The following is a 21,965-nucleotide window of genomic DNA, read 5'->3' on the forward strand; positions in this document are numbered from 1 at the left end:
ATAAGATTCAAAGCTTCCGTTCAAATCAAAATAAAAAAAATTAGTGTCTGTCACATATTTCGCCTCTCAAAATGCCTGGATGACTCGAACGATTTTCCAAAACTGGTTCCTCTTGGACTTCGTACCAGCAGTACGCAAATTTTCAGCCGAGATGTCTATTCCTCCTAAAGCTGTGTTGTTACTGGAAAATTGCTCAGCACATCATATGAATGATTAGCTAAAAAGCGATGATGGTTTGATAACTGTTTTTTATGTCTCCAAATGTGACTGCAGTGATTCAACCCATGGACCAGAATGTAATTCAGAACTGTAAACTAAAATATTGTCAAAAACTTTTGCTACATGTCATGGCTCGGGAAATCGATATCGGTCAAAGCTTGAAGAGAATAGCGTTGAGGGATTTATGTTTCTGGATGCACGATGCTTGGAGTGAAATAAAGCATACAGTAATGCAGTAGTCATGGAAGAAAATTGGAATTATTTAAAATAACAAACTCGTTCACGAAGATGGTGTTCCCTTGATCCATTTGATTGATGTAAACAACTGCGATGAAACTATTTTGCCACAGGACCCTGAGGAGAGAAATGCAAGTAAAGCTTTTACGGATGAAGAAATTCTGAACATGACGCTGGATGATCAATCAGCATTAACGAGCCCCTCGAATCATTAGAGCCATTAAAAATTTCGGATGTAGCACCAGACTCAGAATCAGCGGTATCTACCCCAATTGATTCATGTGAAATTTCAAGAAACATAATTGATGTTGAAGCTGTACGTATGTTGGACAACATAGTTGATTGGGCTGATGCTTCAGATCTCTCTATAGATGATGTCATCTTCTTGCAAAGTATCAGAGAGATTGCTTTGAAGAAAGCTCAAACAAATAAAACACAGCTTTATGATTACTTGAATATGTTCTTTTATATCATTATATTTAGTTATAATTGTATTTAACATCTTTGATTAACAAAAAACCTGTTTAAAACTTGACTTTTTTGTATAAAAATCTTAATACGTCCCTGATCAATCATCTTCACTTTCAATGTCGATATAATCATCCATAAGTTTTGTTCCTTTAGACTGATTTCAACCTCAAAATGTTCAACGGAAATGTAAAAAGGCGATATTTAGTATTTTTGCGTTGAATAAAAAATGATGACAAAATCGGGTGAAAAAATGAGACAAAATCGGGGATAGACAAAATCGGGGGCAGACAAAATCGGTGTGTGACAAAATCGGGTTTTCACTGTAATAACACATCTGAATAGCTTTGAGCTGATTTTTGGGTTTTATCAGTTAAAGGTAATTTCGATTGAATGTTGTGAAATAAACGGAGATATTCCCGAAAAAAGAGTAATAGAAACCAATCAAGCAGTTAAAATTGTATTATTTTTTATCGGGAATTAAAATCAATTTGAAAAAAAAAACTCAACTTAACTGTATAATTTATAATCTGACAAGATTTTGAATCCCTTATGCCAGAATAATGAATAAAAATACATATTTAGAAGAAATGAATAATAATTTAAAGGTTGCTACGAAATTGATGCGTTTGTATTTGAACAAAAAATGGCTAATAAAATGTTTTATTTGATAATTTTGATTTTTGCAGGACTAGATTATTTATTTTTTCGAACTTTTTTTCACCAATTTTGTAAGAAATACTCTCATACTCGAATATTAACTTGCAATATGAACTTTTGAATGTCATTGGAATTCAATTGTTTAAATTTGAATCAAAATTTAACCTTTTATTGAACATAAAACAGAATAAGCGACATTTTTTTTTGGCAATTTCAGCTTATTTATAATTTTTTTTTAAATTGTGAACATAGGTCCACATTGGACCTTTCTTGAAAATCATATATCAGAGAGTCTTGAAAATCCCGAAGTCTTGGTGAATGCACAAAGAAAAAAATCAGAAATATGCGTGTAGACTTGATTGTTGAATTGTTGATTGAATATTAATTGATTTAAAATTATGATGGATCCAAAATTAAAATCCTACATCAAAAGTAATTCGTTTCAGAAGAAGAAGTGTCTTGATCGTAAGAAATTCGAAATGAAAATTTAAAAGATGTCATACTGAAAATATCAAAATCAAACAGTTTTTTGCAATAATTTCACACATTCGTATATTAGTAAAAAAAAAAAACAATCCAAGTTCAGAATATAATGAACAATATAAAATTTAAGATTTTAATTCGTATTCGCATTAACATTCCAAAAGTAAGCCGCAGTTTTCATTTTCAAAAGAGTGCTTCTTATTGATGATGTTGTAAGGAGATGAAAATTTTTTAAATTCAAACTATTTTTAAGAAAAGTTAAATTATTTTAAAAAGGTGTAGCAAAGCTCATCAGGTGTGCTAGTATACAATAAACAAAGAACACAAAACATTTAACAAAAAATAAAAACATTTTCATAAGTATGTAATTTAATTGATAAAGGTTCCACGTCTCGAAAAAAAATCTGTGAAGTTTGGCGGTAGATTGTTATAAATATAGGAGTTTCATGAAAATGGTTTATAAAATCTAAACAGACTTGATATTTGAAAAAAAAAAAGAATAGTAATATAGGTATATTTGAGGTATCAAATCAAGGTTTTAATAAAGAAAAATTAGAAATATCAAACACAAAATGCGTTTAGAAAAATACGAATATGTCCTTCAAGTTTAGACGTGTGATATCACTTCGTATCACGGAATCATAAAATCGTCCTAATTTAAATCAGAAAAGTTTAATTGAATTTTCAAACTGTTAACAGTTTACAACAATGAGCAAAACTTTATCTTTATGTTCTTATGTAGCGAACTGGTGCTGATACCTGTTCAAAGATTTAATGAAATATCATTAAATATCAATTAAATGAACATTAAAAAAAAGAACACTTTCCCGGTGATTTGTGGAAACTTCCAGCTTCCTGGCAAAACTTTGAAGTTCCAGAAATTTTCCGTATTTTTTCTTATTCCCAAGCACCAATTTGATTTTATTCCAGTTTTATCAGCTTCTGTTTGGAGCTTTCAATACAAAAGTTTTAAAAAAATCATATTAATACCAATTCAAGCGAATTATTAATATAAGCGCTATGGTGATCAAAAACAAAGTAATAAATTTGGAATAAATCAGTTAAAACTGCCATGTCCGTGCGCTAAGCCAAAAAAAATTCTTCAACATGTGCCGGCCGACAGTTGAACTTCCATCCACGTCGTCTGTCATATGTTGTAGCTTCGTTTGCGCCATCTGATTCGGATCCGCATGGATCTGTGTATGTGAGACACTCACTCTCAGCGAGCCAAGCGTACGATGCGATTGGTTAAAGTTCGCTAGCAAAAAGGGTAGCTCTCCTCCCCGAGCTATACACAGTCTCAAAATGTGTTTGTCGGTATTCAACCATCATCGTTCCAATAAAAATCTTCTATCGAGGGGATATGATTTTGCTCTCGGTTTGTACAGATCGCGACTTGTACACTTGACGACTAAACGTTTGTCGGATCAAAATCCTTTCGTTTCCATCCCTATTCAAAATACACACTTTGAGGCCTCGCATAGCTATACAGGAGACGATACATATACATTCATTCAAACCTCCCCCCATGAGGAGGATCTGCTCTGAGAGACACTATTCGTTTGCTGCCCCGAACGAACTCTCTCTACGTTCGGTTGCTACATGATGCATGAAGAAGACGAGGCACACATACTCATTTACGTTGTTGAATTTGAATAACTCGAGCCGACCGCAAAGGTTAAGGCAACAACAAAAACAACCGAACTTATTGCGTTGCACGGCCCGCAACGTATGGTGAAAGAGGGGGGAAGAAAAAGAAATGAAAAAACTAGCTGCCTGCGTGCGGTTGCTGTGCAATAATAGCAATAGCAGAAAAACCTCACGCATTCGATCCAGGCACAAACGAGGAGACTAGGGTTTGCTCTGCCTTTTGAATTCGGTTCCCTCAAGGTTGTACCAGGAGAAGAGTGAGAGCCATTCGTTTGGTTTTTTGGATTCGCTGCCTCGAATGTATATTGCTTCATGAAGGCGGCCATGTTGAGAGCGTATACATCATCGGTTTTGTTGTTTTCGCTGCCTCAAAGCAACCTTTGCTTCCGAGTAAAGCGTTGAGCGAGAGATGGTTGATCAACTCATGCTCAGCAAAATTCAATCACTGATGGAAACACATTAAAACTTTAATTTTTTTCTCCTAAAAACCACACCCATAGCTATCCTAAGTACAAATAAATCGTGAGACTTTATTGTTGAATTATTAAATTGTAACTTTCTTCACTCAACTAAAAACTTCATTCTGTCTTCGATGAAAATTACCATAGAGAATACAAATACACCTTTATAATTTGCAACAGTGTTGCCGAATAATTTTAAAGCTAATTCCAGACAATTTTTATTGTTTATTTTCAAATTCGTTCGAAGTTCAACATTTTGACAAATTTTGAGAAAAAATATTTATTACCAAAAGTGTTAGAATTATTATTATTATTATTATTTTAAAGAAACTTTAATAGGGGAACTAGGGGTAAGACGCCCGCGTTGAGAAGAATCTTTTGTAACACGTAAATGAAGAACGCAATCCAGCAAATTCAACAATAGTTTTGAAAAGAGGACTGTCCTTCACCATAAATAAATAAATAGGAACACTTAAATCAATAATATACGCCTTAATTGTTTAATTTTGTGGGGCTTATTATATTGGCAAGACAGTGCCTCCTGAGCCGATGTCCGCGGGTTCGAGCCCAAGAGTAAAAATCGAACACAGTTGTACCGGATAAATCATAAATATGGTAAAACGACTATAATCGAAACAATTTTTTTTTAAATTTTAAAAGGCTTTCAAAGTATGATTTCCGTTTCGTTTGTGTGTACCGAAAGTGTTTGCCAAATTAAAACACTTGTATTTTACGTCACAGATTGAAAAATGTAATGCTACGCGCAGTGTTGCCAGATATTCTGACATTCTTGGGAACTGTTAATAAAATCTTTATGAAATTCAGGAACTTCCATTATTTCCGTTTATTTATATTCAAGTGATGTTTTCCAATACAACATAGACATTTCATTAAAAGTGTTGTGATGAAAACTGCACATAAATTTAAACAAATATGAAACATGCTTAAGGATAAACGGACATAGTGCGCTTCGGCCTGCCTCGACATATTTATAATAATTGAATTAGTAAATTTTGCGTTGTGTGATGAATGTAAAGACCAATTTTCATCATTTGAACAAATGACAAATGATTTTTGCTTTTAGATGCCGTAGTTCCTTACGAGAAAAGTTGAAAATGTGGGCTTGTGATATACATAGCTCAGTTGGCAAGTCGATTGCTTCCTGAGCCGATGTCCGTGAATTTGAGCCCAAGAGTAAACATCGATCACAGTTGTACCGGATAAGTTTTTCAATGACTTATCCGCCAACTACATCGTTGATATAAGTCGCGAATGACATAAAGATGTTAAAACGACTATAATCGAAACAAAAAAAAGTTGAAAAATTGCAAGAAATTGTTTTCGGTTCTCGTCAAATTTACGTAGTATAGACAACTTAGAAAGTCCAGTGTTTATGAATGCATAAAAGTGTATATGCTCTGCGCATTTTGTACCCAGTTCCTTATAACGAAACTCAAAAATTGTAAAATTTAAAGTTTTTGGGAACAGAAATTAGTGAAAGTTCGAAAATTTTGTTCGAAAGTTGTGTTTTTTTAAACATGAATTCGTTTAATTTTCCCTTTTTATCTTAAAAAAAAAATTGTCGTTTTAAAAAATAACGTAAAGCTCTGCTAACTATTGATAAATATCATTCTGAGTACGGCCCGCCGAAAATATTTCAAATTCAATCTGGCCCGTTGCTGCAAAAGGTTGCTCATCCCTGTTCTACAAAGTTATTTAGATGTTGAAAACATAAACGCGAGCCACTCGATTTTTACATGGTTCTATTTTGCACACATCCCTTTACGATTTTGAAACTATTAAATCATACACAACTCTCTTTTTTATTTCCTCATCAAGAATTGCTTTAAAATAACTAAATGAATCATGAAATTGCAGTTTTGGGTCAACTCATAAACTTTGCATTTTATTTGGACAATTTGGATTTGATAGCACACGATTCCCCACCATTTCTCAAAACAATTTTTCTTTAACATTCAGAACTCGGAGAAAATAATGTGTTAGAAAATTAAAAAATGTCTAATGATATGTTAGAAATGTAGAAAACCAAACCATTTATTTATTTTTTTTTCATTTTATCTTTTTTAACACAGAAGTTACGGAACAAACAAAAAAAATGTGGCCAATGATTCCCCACCCTCCCCTACAATATTATGGATCTCTTGAACGTAAAAGATAAATTTTGCCGATATGAATTATCTTTTATATACACAACTACACTCTTTCATTACGTGACGTTAGGTATGTATGTCCTGTCGAAGCCGATTGAAGAAATCTACTGAGCCACAAAACCTAATATGGCACGTTCTGCCGTACGATTGCAGGAATGACCTTGACCAAACCGGTTGGAATTAGAAACACTTTATTTCTACTACTTTTGTACTTGAAGATATTTGACAAAATATATTTCTGAAAGTTTGAAATCTGTTCACATGTTTTGTATTTTTTTTTCCATAAATACGTTTGATAAGTTTTTAATATGTTCCTTAAATTGTATGTCAATATTCCCATCAAATTTTATCTGAATCAGAAGTCTTGACAGATTTTGGATAAACTTGAACTGCATCATATGACTGGTTCTAACCTTTATATCAAACGCAAGGGCTTTTAAATCACTGTTCACTTAATGCCCACAACTGACATGGGACGGCTAAGATAGGCTTTGAGTCTCTCTCTTCTCTCTCCTCCTCGCGGTTAGAGGCTGTTAGATTGGTTGAATGAGCAGTTCTGTCTGAGCCACTACTGGAGATCACAACTCTTGGCCTTTGAAGCAGAATGTCGTCACCTCATGAAATCTGATTGCATGGCACAAATGTTTCTTACGATGAATGATTGGTCATCATCATAACATCTTTTCAACAATTTTGAGATATTCACATCGACCAGTGTGAGAAGATGATTTCATCATGACGCTACGAGCCATTGACGGTAGTCAAGTGACTTCAACGTTTTATTTGATTATACTCGTTGATACAGAGAGAAAAATTATGGACTTAATATCAGTTTAGATGTTCTTATTTTTTATACAAACAAATCACGGAAAAAATGCCACTTGATGTTGCTTCGAAATACCAATCTTACATTTTTTCAAATGTCAACACTATGCATTAGCCTTCTATCTTTCCTACATTAATGTTGAACAAATCACACCTTTATTCGGTGCGTCTCAAACGTTCTAATTTTAGCACTCAAATGAAATCTGGGAGCTTCCGGTAAGAAAATATTGCTCTAGAAAATACGACAATCATGAAATACATCGAAATGGCACCAGTAACTCAAGAATGTCTTCCATATGCGACGGACGGACGGTCGTCACCGAATGTGCCTATGGTACAAATGACATTACGTAAATCAAATCATCCCACACAAACAGCGACGTGGTACCTCTACCTGGCTGCAGGTTGCTTGCTGCTACAGGTGTTTCCGCTGTCTCGATGCGTTGAATTGTGGCGACCTGAATGGGAAAAAGAACAAGTCGTCGAAAACACGTGCGCGCCCCACCGACATTCGCCAATGGAATGGACAGCCGACCGACTAGACAACTCACAGAATCGATGATGATTGTGGTAGGTGATGAGATGGCCGATCGAACGCAAGTCACACAAGTAAACACGATATTTTATATTATCGTATTTGGTATTTGGTTGGGGTGGAAGCGATAACAAGCGCCCGAGTCGACGACGACGGCAAGGTCATGTGTCATAGGAAACCATTTTTCACGGACTGGGTTTATGATTCAAGCAAATGGGTGCGACTGGACCGTCACCGTTTAATTCAATACAATTCACCTAGGTAACACAAAATTCGATGCAAGGTAATTTGTTCGAGCTAGATTGGAACATGCGATGTAGATAGGGAGCTCATCTCATTCATAAATTCTACGGCAACTCGGAAGTAAGTTGGCTATATTGAAAAGCGACCCCAGCTGACTGCTGCTAGTACATTGAATTAATTCAATCAAGTTTGAGTGAGCTTGTGCCGGGGTTGTTGAAATTTACATACAGTTGAAAAAAAAACAGACCTCGATATCTACAAGTAAATATTGTATACATTTCACTGTATGACATCCAAAATTGGGGATGAAACAAACTTACTATTGGTTTTTATTGTTGATGTAAAAAAAACGTAGCGTAAAAACTAGATGTTTAAAAAAGATGTCCTAAAGGGAAAGATTCTTATGCTTAAAACTGAAGGCTAATCCCCGTTGATTTACATTTTTCTATGATGACTTCCTGAGACACAGTCATGTTTATCTGAGTTTATGCGCGACTTCTAAGTATGTTGCCTTTTGACCAATGAGTTCTGTCATTAAATATGGCATTGAATATGACCATCCTAGATTTAAATACACTGAAAAAGACTGAGCAGATTTAACACCTTCGTTAGGTTATATTGCAACAATAAAGGGTGATACGGTCAAAATTTGGTCAAGGGAAAACGTAGTAAATCGGTGAAATCGTTTATTTAAAAAATCAAATTAAATTTTTTTTTCAAGTTTAATTAGTATAAAATTCAGGAATAATATTCAGTTAGGCTTCCGCTTTTCCAAATCCGAATTGCCGGGCCTTACGCTTAACCCCTGCTATCAGATTTTGTACAGCCATCTTGTCACCTTCTTCGCCGCAGAAAGCCTGTTTGCCTTGAACTGCTGCTCGTCCTAAGCAGTTTTATTGGTCTTCTTTAGGTTCCGCTTGACAATAGCCCAGTATTTCTCAATTGGGCGGAGCTCTGGCGTGTTGGGAGCAGTGCTGCAAATTATCTTCAAACACGAATGATACTGACTGTGATTTTCTATCAGTGTAAAAAGCTTCATCTGAAATGAACGGAATAGAAAATTCAACAAATATAAAAGCTTCTGATCGGCTCGGTCATCCTCGTGCCTACAGAAAGCTGTGTGAGTGTGTCTATCAGTCAGTAGAAAGCTCACTCGTAAACCCGAACTAACTTGTTTCACTCGAAAGCTACGAAAGCGTCTTTCGCTTGGGCATTTCTGTCACTTACTGTTTTTGATCAGTGACTGCAGCATAAGCATTCAATCAGTGTCAGCGAAAGTTGCTGATAATTTCAGTAAGCATTTGTTTTTGCCATTTTTGCAAATTATGAATTGGGATTCAAAAAGAAAACGCGAATTGAAAATCGCTGAGACTATACGTTTACTTGAAGCGGGACAAGAGGATGGATGTATATAAAAAAAATTGAATTGATGGTAACACTAGTTTACAGCATTTTTGAACTCAGTAAACTGAAGGTCATTTCCAATGTAAAATCGGGCGCTGAATCCGAAAATGAAATTCAAAAAAATCTCAGTAGAACCGTTTTTGAGTTATGCTCAAAATATGAAATTTCGAAAAAATTAAAAAAGTTCTTGTACTTAGATTAAAATATCTCGGACGGCATAACAGTAATTTGAAATCCCTCTTTTGCATATTGAAGGAGAATAAGTTTTCTATCGATCATCTCAACACTGTTTTTGCGTTTGACCAACAGTATTGTTGATATTAGTAACTTTATGAGAAAAAAAATTATAAAAAACGCATTTTTTTAGAGAAAATTTTGTTTTAACGAAAGTTTTAGACTCGATGGTAGCATTTAAAAAATCTGATTTTCTTTTGCGCTTAAATGTCAATTCAAAACAAAGATTTCAAGTGGTTATTTATCAAAATCGGATGAAAATTGAAGAAGTTATGGCTACTTTACCATAACTGAATTTTTTGGAGTTTTTAATAATTTAACGAACCGCAGTACACTTATCATAGTATAGGAAGAATGAAACATGATAAATCTCACTCGCACCAAGTCAAAATTATTTAATAGCTTACCAGAAGGTCACATGCCAAGTTTCAGGAAGATCTGACCATAGGGAGGGATTGCTTAAGTCTTAAACGTGTATAAAATTTTGCGTTTTATGCGACAATTTTCGACCAAAATACAATCTTTGAACCGCAATAACTTTTCTGTTTCAAATCCAATTGAGTTACAGTCTTCGGGTGAAATATTTGTCTCAACTTAGGCTTTGAGAAAATCAACCATAAAAAACAATCAGCTAGTGATGAAAAAAGTTATAAAATTTTATTAACGTTTGAGACTTAAGCAACCCCTCCCTATGGTCAGATCTTCCTGAAACTTGGCATGTGACCTTCTGGTAAGCTATTAAATAATTTTGACTTGGTGCGAGTGAGATTTATCATGTTTCATTCTTCCTATACTATGATAAGTGTACTGCGGTTCGTTAAATTATTAAAAACTCCAAAAATTTCAGTTATGGTAAAGTAGCCATTACTTCTTCAATTTTCAACCGACTTTGATAAATAACCACTTGAAATCTTTGTTTTAAATTACCATTCAAGCGCAAAAGAAAATCAGATTTTTTAAATGCTACCATCGAGTCTAAAACTTTCGTTGAAACAATATTTTCTCTAAAAAAATGCGTTTTTTATAATTTTTTTTCTCATAAAGTTACTAATATCAACAATACTGTTGGTCAAACGCAAAAACAGTGTTGAGATGATCGATAGAAAACTTATTCTCCTTCAATATGCAAAAGAGGGATTTCAAATTACTGTTATGCCGTCCGAGATATTTTAATCTAAGTACAAGAACTTTTTTAATTTTTTCGAAATTTCATATTTTGAGCATAACTCAAAAACGGTTCTACTGAGATTTTTTTGAATTTCATTTTCGGATTCAGCGCCCGATTTTACAATAAAATGTTGGTCAGTTAATCAAGTTCACGATTTTTTTAAAATTTTGTAAACAAGTGTAATTAGTAAGAATTATTAACTGGAACTTAGATTAGAAAATCGTTTCTAAATTCGGAATTCTGATTTCGTACTCAGGAAGTACTTTGAATCGGAATCAAAGTTGAAGATTCAGATTTAGTTTGAAGTTAAAATATCAATGTGAGAATTTTAATAAGGATTCAATTTACAGGTGATCGAAGTGTCATTATTTTGATTCTGGATTCAAAAGTAAAATTTTATATTCAATCAGAGTTAGTTTGGAACACAAACCAAAAAATAGCAAATCAATTATTAGAGCTTTATTCATATCAGCCAATGTATCTATGCGGTTACATCGTTGCCATTTTTGTTGTATTTTGGAGCATTCTCTTGTTGTTGATTTTCTCACACCTTTTTTCCTCCCGCAGGCAATAATTATAATTAATAATGACAAAAATATGATAAAATGAGGTCAAAAAATAACAAAATTATTACACAATGTGATAAATATGTTGAAAACATGATAAAATTTTGACAAAAGTATGAGAAAAATCCGACAAATATGACTAAAATTTGACAATAAAATGACATCAGTCAAACAATTATGTCATAAATATGATAAAAAATTGACAATAAAATGACAAAACATAACAAAAATAAGACAAAAATCCGACAAATGAGACAAAAATGTGACAAATGTGATAACAATATGAAAAATAACACAAAAATGAAGCAAATTATTTACAATACAATGACAAAACATGACAACAAAATTATAAAATTATGACAAAGTCTGACAAAAACGACATAATTTTAACAATAAAATGATTTAACTTCGAGAAAACTTTGTCAAAAACATGTGTTATGTGATGAAAATAAGACAACATTATGACATACATGTTATTACTAAAACAAAATTATCACAGAAAATTGACAATAAAATTATTTATGTGGTTAAAAAATGACAACAATCTGGAAGATTTGTAATATTTAATCATTTTGTCAAATTTTTACATAGTTTGACGACATAGTCGTATTTTTGTTCTTTTGATATCAAATTTTCAAATATATAAATTTGTCTGACTTCACAATTTTATTTCATGATTTTGTCAATTTATTGTCATATTTTTACCACGCTTGTAATAATTTTGTTATATTTGTCATATTTTTGTCAATTGTTTACGACATTTGTCATTTTTTTTTGCCATGATTTTGTCTTTTTTGTCATATTTTTGTTAAAATATTGTCACATTTTAATCAGATTTGTCATATTTTCGACAGAGTTGTGTTAGTAAATATTTTTCCATTGTATTGTAAATTTCATTTCTATTTGTCAGATTTTTTTTGTCATACTTTTACCACATTTGTCATGTTTTGTCATTTTATTGCCAACTTTTTGTCATAATTTTGTCCCCCACATTCGTCTACACGCTCCCTCGCCAGCGTTCGTCTCGCCAACCCGAACACTCATTTCTAAACCTTCCCACCTCTTCACACCATTTGAAACAGACGTATTTTTTATCAGAATCCTTCAAAAATAGCGATTTGAGCAGTAATTCTGAAATTTGCGCATGTCTAGCGAGTCGAACAATCTTTGTCACCATTCAACTAAACTTAATGATAATAGAAGGAAGCTTTTTTCACTTTCAGCAATGTTCGCTTGAAACTCAAAATGAAGATTGGATAACCTCATGAACCTGCAAAGAGCCTGAATGTATACTAAGCACCGATGTTGCCGATTGGTGAATGAGTGTGCAGAGAGCTTTCAGGACTGAGCTTTCAGTTCATTCTCGTATGAATCTTGTTGGAATTGAACTGACCGATACACTGCAATAAAGTCAGCTGATAATTTCTCACTGACACTGAAAATTTGCAGCACTGGTTGGGAGGGTTATTGTCCTTAGGAACCACCTGCACGTTGTTGGCGGCGTACCACTCCATGGCCTTTTTACCGTAATGGCAAGATGCCAAATCCGGCCAAAACAGTACGGAACAACCGTGTTTCTTCAGGAAAGGCAGCAGACGTGTATTCAAACACTCTTTCACGTAAATTTCTTGGTTGACAGTCCTTGGAAGCTATGAAAATGCTGCTTTTCAAGCCACAGGTACAGATGGCTTGCCAAACCAGATATTTCTTCGCGAACATTGACAGTTTCTTGTGCTTGAAAATATCTGCTACCTTTCCCCTTCCTTTTGCCGTATAAAACTCCTGTCCCGGTAGCTGCTTGTAGTCGGCTTTGACGTAGGTTTCGTCGTCCAATACCATGTAGTCAAACTTCGTCATTATCGTCGTGTACAGCCTCCGGGATCGCGTTTGGCCGTCGTATTTTGTTTATCATCGCGATTTGGAGTCACTACCTTCTTGTAAGTCGATAGTCAGGCTCGTTTTTTGGCTCGATGCACGGTTGTAGACGATACACCCAGCTTATTTGCGGCATCTAGGAGAGAGAGGTTAGGGTTTCGCTTGAAACTACCGGTAACTCTCTTTGTCGTCTCAGCGGCTTCCGGTTTTCGATTTCTCCCCGATAAAACTTCCTGGCTGTCGACAAACGTTCCCCAAACACTTTTTAATTACATTTGTAACGGTTGATTTGGCAACTTTTAGCGATTTTACCAGCTTTGCGTGCGAGTAGCTCGGATCTTCGCGATGCGCGAGCAAAATTTTGATACGCTGCTATTCTTCCTTAGACGGCATTTTGACAACTGAAGAGTGAATTCCAAAATCAAAATAGGAGTAACATTCTACACACACGCCTTCAAAATGAGGGGTGTTTAGGTTATTTAAATGCAAAATTGAAAGAAATACGTCAAGTTGATATTGACCAAATTTTGACCGTATCACCCTTTAGACCGACACGAGCGTACAAGTCGAGCTCCATCGGTCAACGGCTGGACCTTCCATCAATACATTCCATGTCAGGGTTGCCAAAATTTTTTTCTTAAATCAGGGAACTGGTGAACTGAAAATCAGGCAAAATCAGGCTACGTTAAAGAAACGTTGGTCTTTGTTTTGGTCTTCGCTCTACATTTTCACTTTAATATGTGTTGTGAGCCTACTTGGTTGAATAATTCTACTGAATCAAAGCAATCGAAAAATTCCCTTTTTTAAATAACAATTAAAGGGAATCTTTCGATTGCTTTGATTCAGCCAAATTTTCACTTTTGAACTTCAGCAATCGTACCTAATCCAGTTCCTTACTATCCATTTTTCATCACATTCGCAAAAATCAAGCAAAATCAGGCATATTTTCAAAAAAATCAGGGAAATTTAATGGCTTATCAGGTTGTCAGGCTGAGCCTCGAAAAATCAGGCAAATCCTGAAAAATCAGGCACATTGGCATCTCTGCTCCATGTATATCTCGCATGCAGAGATGCCAATGTACCTGATTTTTCAGTATTTGCCTGATTTTTCAAAGCTCAACCTGACAACCTGATAAGCCATTTGATTACCCTAATGTTTTTTTTAAATAAGTCTGTTTTTGCCTGATTTTTGCGAATGGTTTGAAAAATGGATTTGAAGGAACTGCATTAGATACCATTGCTAAAGTAAAAATGTGGAGCAACGACAAGAAAAGGTCATCACTTTGAGCGAAATTTCCTTTACTTTGACGTTTCTTGTTTTTTTTTTCATCAGTGCAAGATTTATGCAAAAAAAAATGTAGGCAACCCTTCCTGCATGCCTTGCCTCCTATTGATCTCTCTAGTTCTCAAATCCGTAGGTTAAGTGAAATTCGAAAAATGTACTGATTTTGAACTTGATGCCCCTTTTTTTTGGTCGTCAGATATAACTTTCGTATATCCGTATAATTGATATTTACGGCTTATGTCCTTTTTTTACCCTCATGTTTCTCTGAAATGTACCAAAACAGAACCATAAGATTTGATTTGAAATAGAGCGTAATTCTATGTCAAAAAACCTCCTGGTGGGGACTTGTTTGCATATCTTGCGTTCATTTAAGCAAGACAGACTACATTCGAGGACACTTTTATTACTTACGCTCGACTCAACGATACGGTCGTACAATGCTGTTAAACACGTTACCTGCAAATAAAAGTAAAACAAAAACTATTAGGTAATTTAATTTTTCATGCAAATATAATTCATTTAAAATTGACATGACAACCCAACAAAATTCCCAGCAAAATAGAATTCCAATAACATTGCAATACATGTTCTGCGAATAACAAAACGGTACCCAAACGAAGAGCTGTCTGTGTCTTTCGGAATCTAGAAAAAAAAGATCGGAAACTGCACCGCCAAAAAAAGACCCCTGACGCGCAGACTGCTGACAGAAGCGTATCTCTCGTTCAACAAATTGATTTCCTAATGGAACTCTGCAATATCTTTGTTTTGGCCATCTGACAACACCGGTATGTTGTCCGTTCGTTTGTTACATCATTGGGCCTCATCACTGTCTGTCTGTCTGTCACTGCGAACAATCGGCAGTGACTTCAATCGAAGGAAGGAACGATAGAGACAAAAAATCGTAAACGATATCGGTAGGTGTCACCGAATTTATCGCGGAAGGAACTGGGGATGTCTAAATTGTTGGATGCACTTAAATTGTGTTCCGCCCAATTCTTAGGTTGGTCGCTGCTAATGGCAAACGTGGCTGATTGGATAAGTTCGGAAATGTTTGTGTCATCTCTGGTTGATGGGCGATGGTGCTGTCGAAAGATGACCTGCGCTAAATTGAATTCTGTTGATGTTTTTTTTTTCAAGAAAATTTAATCGAACAAGGTATTGATTGCTTAATTAGTGATGTTTTTTGAGAGCTCTTTTTTTGAAGGGCGCAAATTGCAATGTCATTCGAGAGAAAACTTGCTGATGTCACACTACACCAATCTAACATGGTTTTCGTGAAAATTTATTCACATTCTGATTCATTAAATATAAGACGTGTAGACAAAGCGACGATAGGACAAATTGTAGCATCTAGTCTGTAACCGAAGCACAGATTCGAAATCATGTTCCCATCTGCAGAGTCATCCTCAAACGACAAACGAGAACAAAAAAAAAACGACAAAAACAGTCCGGATTAATGCAGAAACGGCGCGATCCACAAGAAGAAAAGCATTTTTAATGGTTATAGTCGGCAGTATGCTTAAATGTATAGGCATACAATCTTTACTGACTGTGCCTTTAACCAAGACAGGCCACTTATGTATGAACTGCGAGAAAATTTCAGAAATGCTCTGGCAAGTCGGCGCGGCGGTAAAGATAATTACAAATTTATATCAGCGTGAACATGTGTTCTGGTTGATGTTTCAATTTGGGATAGTTTTCGTTCTGGTGATTGTGTGTTAACTGGCATGTTCGTTGGTTTTTCTCTAAGACAGGAAAATTTTCAGCTCGCTACACAGCATGATGACGATGTCACTTGGTAACAAAGACGACGGGCTCGGAAAATCTTCATGGCCCTAAAACTGGTTGATAGTTCGTAAGAAACATTTTAGTTCTCATAAAGAAACTAAAATCCAAAAAAATCGTAAGAGATTGACTTAAAAAAATCCATAATTTGAAGTTTTAAATGCAACCTAGAGAAAATTTAAATGTCTTCGTAATGGAAAAAATGACCATTTAGATTACAAAATAAAACTAAAACTTTTCTCGGGTTCATCGTGTAATGTGAGCCAATTTTCCAGGCCCACATTTGGTAGCACGTTTGAGCCTATTCTCACGATGACATAACAGAAACACGATTTGAATTTATATCACTAATCTGGGCCGTTGACATACCAATAATAAGAGCGATGACATTAAGACAAAAAAAATTAAATATTCCTTCAGGGCATGAGAGAGCAATAAATAATGATAGCTTTTACACTAGATTTACAACTGTGCTTGGTGTTAGAATATGGTGGATATATAGACTCACATCTATCTGAACGATATCAAATTAATTTTCAGATGTTATCACAACAAATATCACTTTTGAAAAAGATAGAGGCTAAATGGATTTAGACTAAAAAAAAGCTGAATTTGGGGACAAATGTTTTTCAATGATTTCAGCAAGCAATTAATTCTATCGAAAGCAATAATACTGGTTTGAAAAAACTGAAATATTACGTAACGCTTGTTACGTTTTGTAGATTTTTATAGAAACTGCTAAATAAATTTCTTTGACCAAGAAATATTAAAAACGAAAATCTACATGGAGATACTAATGTTTTCATTTAGCAGCACTGTCGACAACACATATTCAAACATTTTGTGTTGAAGACCAAACCAAAAGTGTAAGAAATTTGGAATAACACTAAATAAGATACGTAAGGAGTGTATTTAAAAATGCAACACGCTCTTTTACAAATAACTTATGAAAGCATGGATGGAATTTGCAAATTTTTGGTACAATCTGTCAAGTGGCTTTCGAGATAGCGCAAGAATCAAAAAACTCATCTATCAAAATTTTTGGTCAGGATCGTGAAAAATCCAGAAAAGTTTCAATGGTAGACCCAAAAACAGCTGGAAGTCAAATATTCGACCAGTACTCATATGGAAAATCGTTCAAGATAACTTATAGGATCTAAAAGTGGTCTGAAATTTGAATAAAAGTTAAGATGATTGATTTCATGAAGTTGAGAATGTGAGAGGTTTAACCAATCAACCACAAACCTGACTCTAAATACTCCAATAATGAACTTCCTTGGAGGTGGAATTATCGGTATAAGAATCTATGCCGGACCAGCAGTAACAAGCTTTCTAATAACTGACATTGTCCTTCCAGCGCAGCCGCATTGCATATGTCGGTAAAAAAAACAAATAAAACATATTCCACATCCTATCACAAGACGAAGCAGGAAACAACATTCTTTGTGTGTATGGAAAAAGAAAAGGAGCTGAGCAAGTGTATGTAAACCAGCCGGCAATGGGGTTTCTGTTTCCCATTTTCACTCAATTCCCCGCCCATTCTCATCTCTTTCCCATCAAAGACAAAGTAGGATAAAAAACACCGACCAAACGGCAAGCGGCCAATGCAGGGCGTTTTTTTTTTTGGTAATCAACGGTGGCAGAAGGACTACAATAATCAACTTTTGTTTGCGAACTGACTCAGATTCTGCACTGGGTTAGATACCGGACTAGTAAGCCTAGATTAAATGTTGCAGTGAGTTCGATTCTCACTTAAATTTTTTTTGGGATGAATTTTTCAATAGAATGAAAATCCCATAAAATCTTTTCCTTGTTTCGCTTGAATGTAGTGATCATGCATAGTTTTGCTTTGGAGCTCGAGTCTTTATACCAGTAGTATTTTTCCAATCATATCATCTTTGGTACAGTACTCTTTTCAGCGCATTTTCAGCACAGAGATTTGCTAAATAGGCATTGGATTTTTGCAACCTTCTTCTATAGGTGTAACTAATAAACATTCCTGACTTCATGTCTAAAGAGTGAAAAAACTGACCACCGCACTATGAGGCAGTTCCATACAATGAGGTGGTATAAAGTATTATTTGGATTTTTGCAAATGGCTGCAAATGACTATGTTTACTAATTTTAGATAAATTCATACAAAAAATGTTTGAAAACGACTTATAAGTAGGATGATTATGGTGTTATTTTCGACCCTACATTTTACTTTTTTTGGAAGCCATTTATCGGACTTAATGATAATTAAATGATAAATATTATCAAAACATTTCATGAAACTCAAGAGAAAAGTGTGTGAAATGATTGATTAATTATGAGAAAAGAACTTTTTTTGACAAATCAGCTACAACTTTGTTGAATTTATACTCATTAATGGGTAAATATTACCCATATGCATGATATTTTTAGCATTATTTGACTATAACTTTAAAAACCGTGTTTTAGGGTGCCTGGAAACTCTTTCATTGTATTTTTAGGACCTTAAACTAGATCTTGAAAGTGAAAAGAGTATGGGGAAATACGGGGCTTTTCTGACAAGGTTTTAAACTTTTCAAAAAATTGTTTATTTACTCAGTTTTATCATAGATCAATTAAGTGTGTAAAAATTTTGAACAGTTCAAATGAAAGCTTTTAATATAAGCTTTCATATGGTGTACTTCAAATTTAAGAGAAAATGTTTTCCATAGAAATATATGTAATTTTTTTTTATCTTATAAATTTTTCAATTTTTCATAGTCTGTGAAGCGTTCAGTATCAAAGATAATTAGTTGAAAAACTGGGGATATCTAAGTCAAATATTAATTTATTAACTAGTAAAAAAAAGCAACCCGATAAAGTTCAGTTTTTGACTTTTTGCCGCCTCAAACCCCATAGGGCACCGATATACAAAATACGGTGGTCAAATCGTGCGCATTTTGACTGGATCGGAAAAAAAACTTTTTAGTGGGCAATTTTTCGTTGACAAGTATCGCCTGGATGTTCCGGAGAGAAGTACACCAGGAGTTCGGGATAGGCGCAGCAGACGCTGTTACTGATTTATTATCCTATCAGCGATTTTTGACCAGCGAGCGACTACAACAACTTCGAGAAAGCACCAATAAGTTCCACACTCTCCCTTCAAATTTTCGCAAGTAAGGACGCCTTCGGAAGAAGAATTAGATACGCACACTTTTGAAGCAGGTGCACATTCAAAAACTTCTTCCGAAAGACAGAGTGCGACTGAAATTTTGATTTACTGTCAAAATTTCAATCGCATGAAAAGCCCAGCCAAAATGAAGGATATTTATAATAATGTACTAAGCTCGTCCTTCTCAGTCATTCTAGCAACTGAAACTAGCTGGGATGAAAGCGTTCGCGGTGAAAAAGTTTTTGGAAGTGCATATAACGTATTCAGAAAAGACAGAAATTTTCAAATGTCACAGAAGAAGTCAGGTGGCGGAGTTCTTATAGCCATTTCTAATAGCTTTAGTTCTGAAATAATTCCAACCCAAAAATTCAATGAATTTGAGCAGGTTTGGGTGAAGGCACACATAGCAGGTGAAACACACGTGTTTGCCTCAGTGTATTTTCCACCAGATCATGCTCATAAAAACAGTTATGAAAAATTCCTCATCACTGCAGAAGAGGTAATATCCCATCTATCTGCTGAGGTCAAAATTCATATCTATGGGGATTTCAATCAACGCCACGCTGACTTCATCGAGGACTCTGAAAATGAAAGCATATTACTCCATGTCGTTGGGGACAATGAAACCTTGCAGTTCATTTTTTACAAAATTGCTAATTTGGGATTGAATCAAATAAATCACATAAAAAACCAGCAAAATTGCTATTTGGACCTTTTACTAACAAACATTTATGAAGATTTTTGCGTAATTGAAGCGCAAAACCCCTTATGGAAAAACGAGGCTTTTCATACGCCGATTGAATATTCCATATTTATACATGAACATCAAAGACCCAACGACTGCGTATATGAAGAAGTCTTTGAATACCAATCTGCAAATTATGAAAACATTAAAAATAGATTAATCAGTGTCAATTGGCAATAAATTTTTAGGAAGGAAATGTCGAAACTGCTTCTGACGTCTTTTACAAAATTTCATTTGGAATTATATCTCAAAAAAAACTATTGAAGAAAAGAAGACGCCACCGAAACTCTAAGTACCCGGTCTGGTTCAACAGACAAATCATGAACTTAAAGAATCGGAAACAGAAAGCACATAAGTTTTACAAAAAGCACAATACTAATGAAAATTACGCTTCGTTTTTGAACCTATGCGATCAACTGAACTTGGCCATCAGCAATGCACTTGAAGAATACAATGCTAAAACTGAACTTGAAATAAAGACTTGTCCAAAGAATTTTTTCAGCTACGTGAAAACAAAGTTGAAAACTGGGAATTTCAAAAATGCACCTTGACGAACATGTCGGTGATAACTCGGAGCAAATTTGCATTCATTTTGCAAATTTCTTTCAAGAAATTTATACGACATTAAATGAAAAAGATCGTGATCGCGATTATTTTTCATTTTTCCCAGAATTCTCAAGGGACATTAGCATTAATCAAGTTCATGTGCAGGATATTCTGCAAGGACTAAAAAATTTAGACGCTTCGAAAGGTCCAGGACCAGACGGAATTCCTCCTGTATTCATGAAAAGTTTGGCAATGGAACTGACAGCTCCATTGTTTTGGCTTTTCAATATGTGATTGGAATCAGGAAATTTTCCTAAAATTTGGAAAAGCTCATTTTTAGCGCCTATATTCAAATCTGGTCGAAAGTCTGACATTCGAAATTATCGCGGAATAGCCATAATCTCTTGCATTCCAAAGCTTTTTGAAGCAATTATAAACGAAAAATTACTTGCCCAAATTAAGAACTGAATAACTGACAGCCAACATGGCTTTTTCAAAGGCCGTTCAACCTCAACTAATTTAATTGAATTTATAGACTTTTCATTGAATGCAATGGATAATGGCAACCATGTGGAAGCTCTTTATACAGACTTTAGTAAGGCATTTGACATACCAATGCTTCTTTTCAAATTACAAAAAAAATTGGCATAAAATCTCAACTCCTGAAATGGCTTGAATCATACCTAACGAATCGCCAACAAATAATAAATTTCAATGGAAAGAAATCGCTCCCTATTCAAGTCACTTCAGGAGTACCGCAAGGATCTCTTTTAGGACCCCTACTTTTCATACTATATGTAAATGACATTTCCTTTATTTTCAAAAATCTCAAAATGCTCATTTATGCCGACGACATGAAGCTCTATTTGGAAATAAGAAATGAAGAAGACATCAGCATATTCCAGAATGAAATTTAAATTTTCTACCTGTGGTGCAAAAAAAGCCTTCTGAAGCTCAATGTAAAAAAATGCAACTTAATATCATTTAGCAGAAAAAGAACAACACCAAACATAACAATTACATCAGGCGATCAGAATGTAGAAAAATTTGAACGAGTCAGGGATTTAGGAATTATCTTAGACTCCAAACTTGCCCAATCTACAAGAAGGGAGACAAATTGGACTGTGAGAACTACCGAGCGATCACTGTCCTCAATGCCGCCTACAAAGTGTTGTCCCGAATCCTACTCCGCCGCCTAACGCCACAAGCAAACAGATTCGTGGGAAGTCATCAGGCTTCATGGAGGGACGGTCAACGACGGACCAGATATTCACATTACGG

General features: G+C 34.8%; 1 protein-coding gene across 9 annotated transcripts in view; it reads right to left on the reverse strand.

The window, feature by feature from the left end:
- Nucleotides 1-21,965, reverse strand: part of LOC129746114 (serine/threonine-protein kinase 10) — a 157,329-nt gene that overhangs the window by 68,980 nt on the left and 66,384 nt on the right. The gene's annotated exons all lie outside the window — the stretch shown is intronic.

This window comes from Uranotaenia lowii, chromosome 2, assembly GCF_029784155.1.
Source record: "Uranotaenia lowii strain MFRU-FL chromosome 2, ASM2978415v1, whole genome shotgun sequence".
Lineage (NCBI taxonomy): Eukaryota > Metazoa > Arthropoda > Insecta > Diptera > Culicidae > Uranotaenia > Uranotaenia lowii.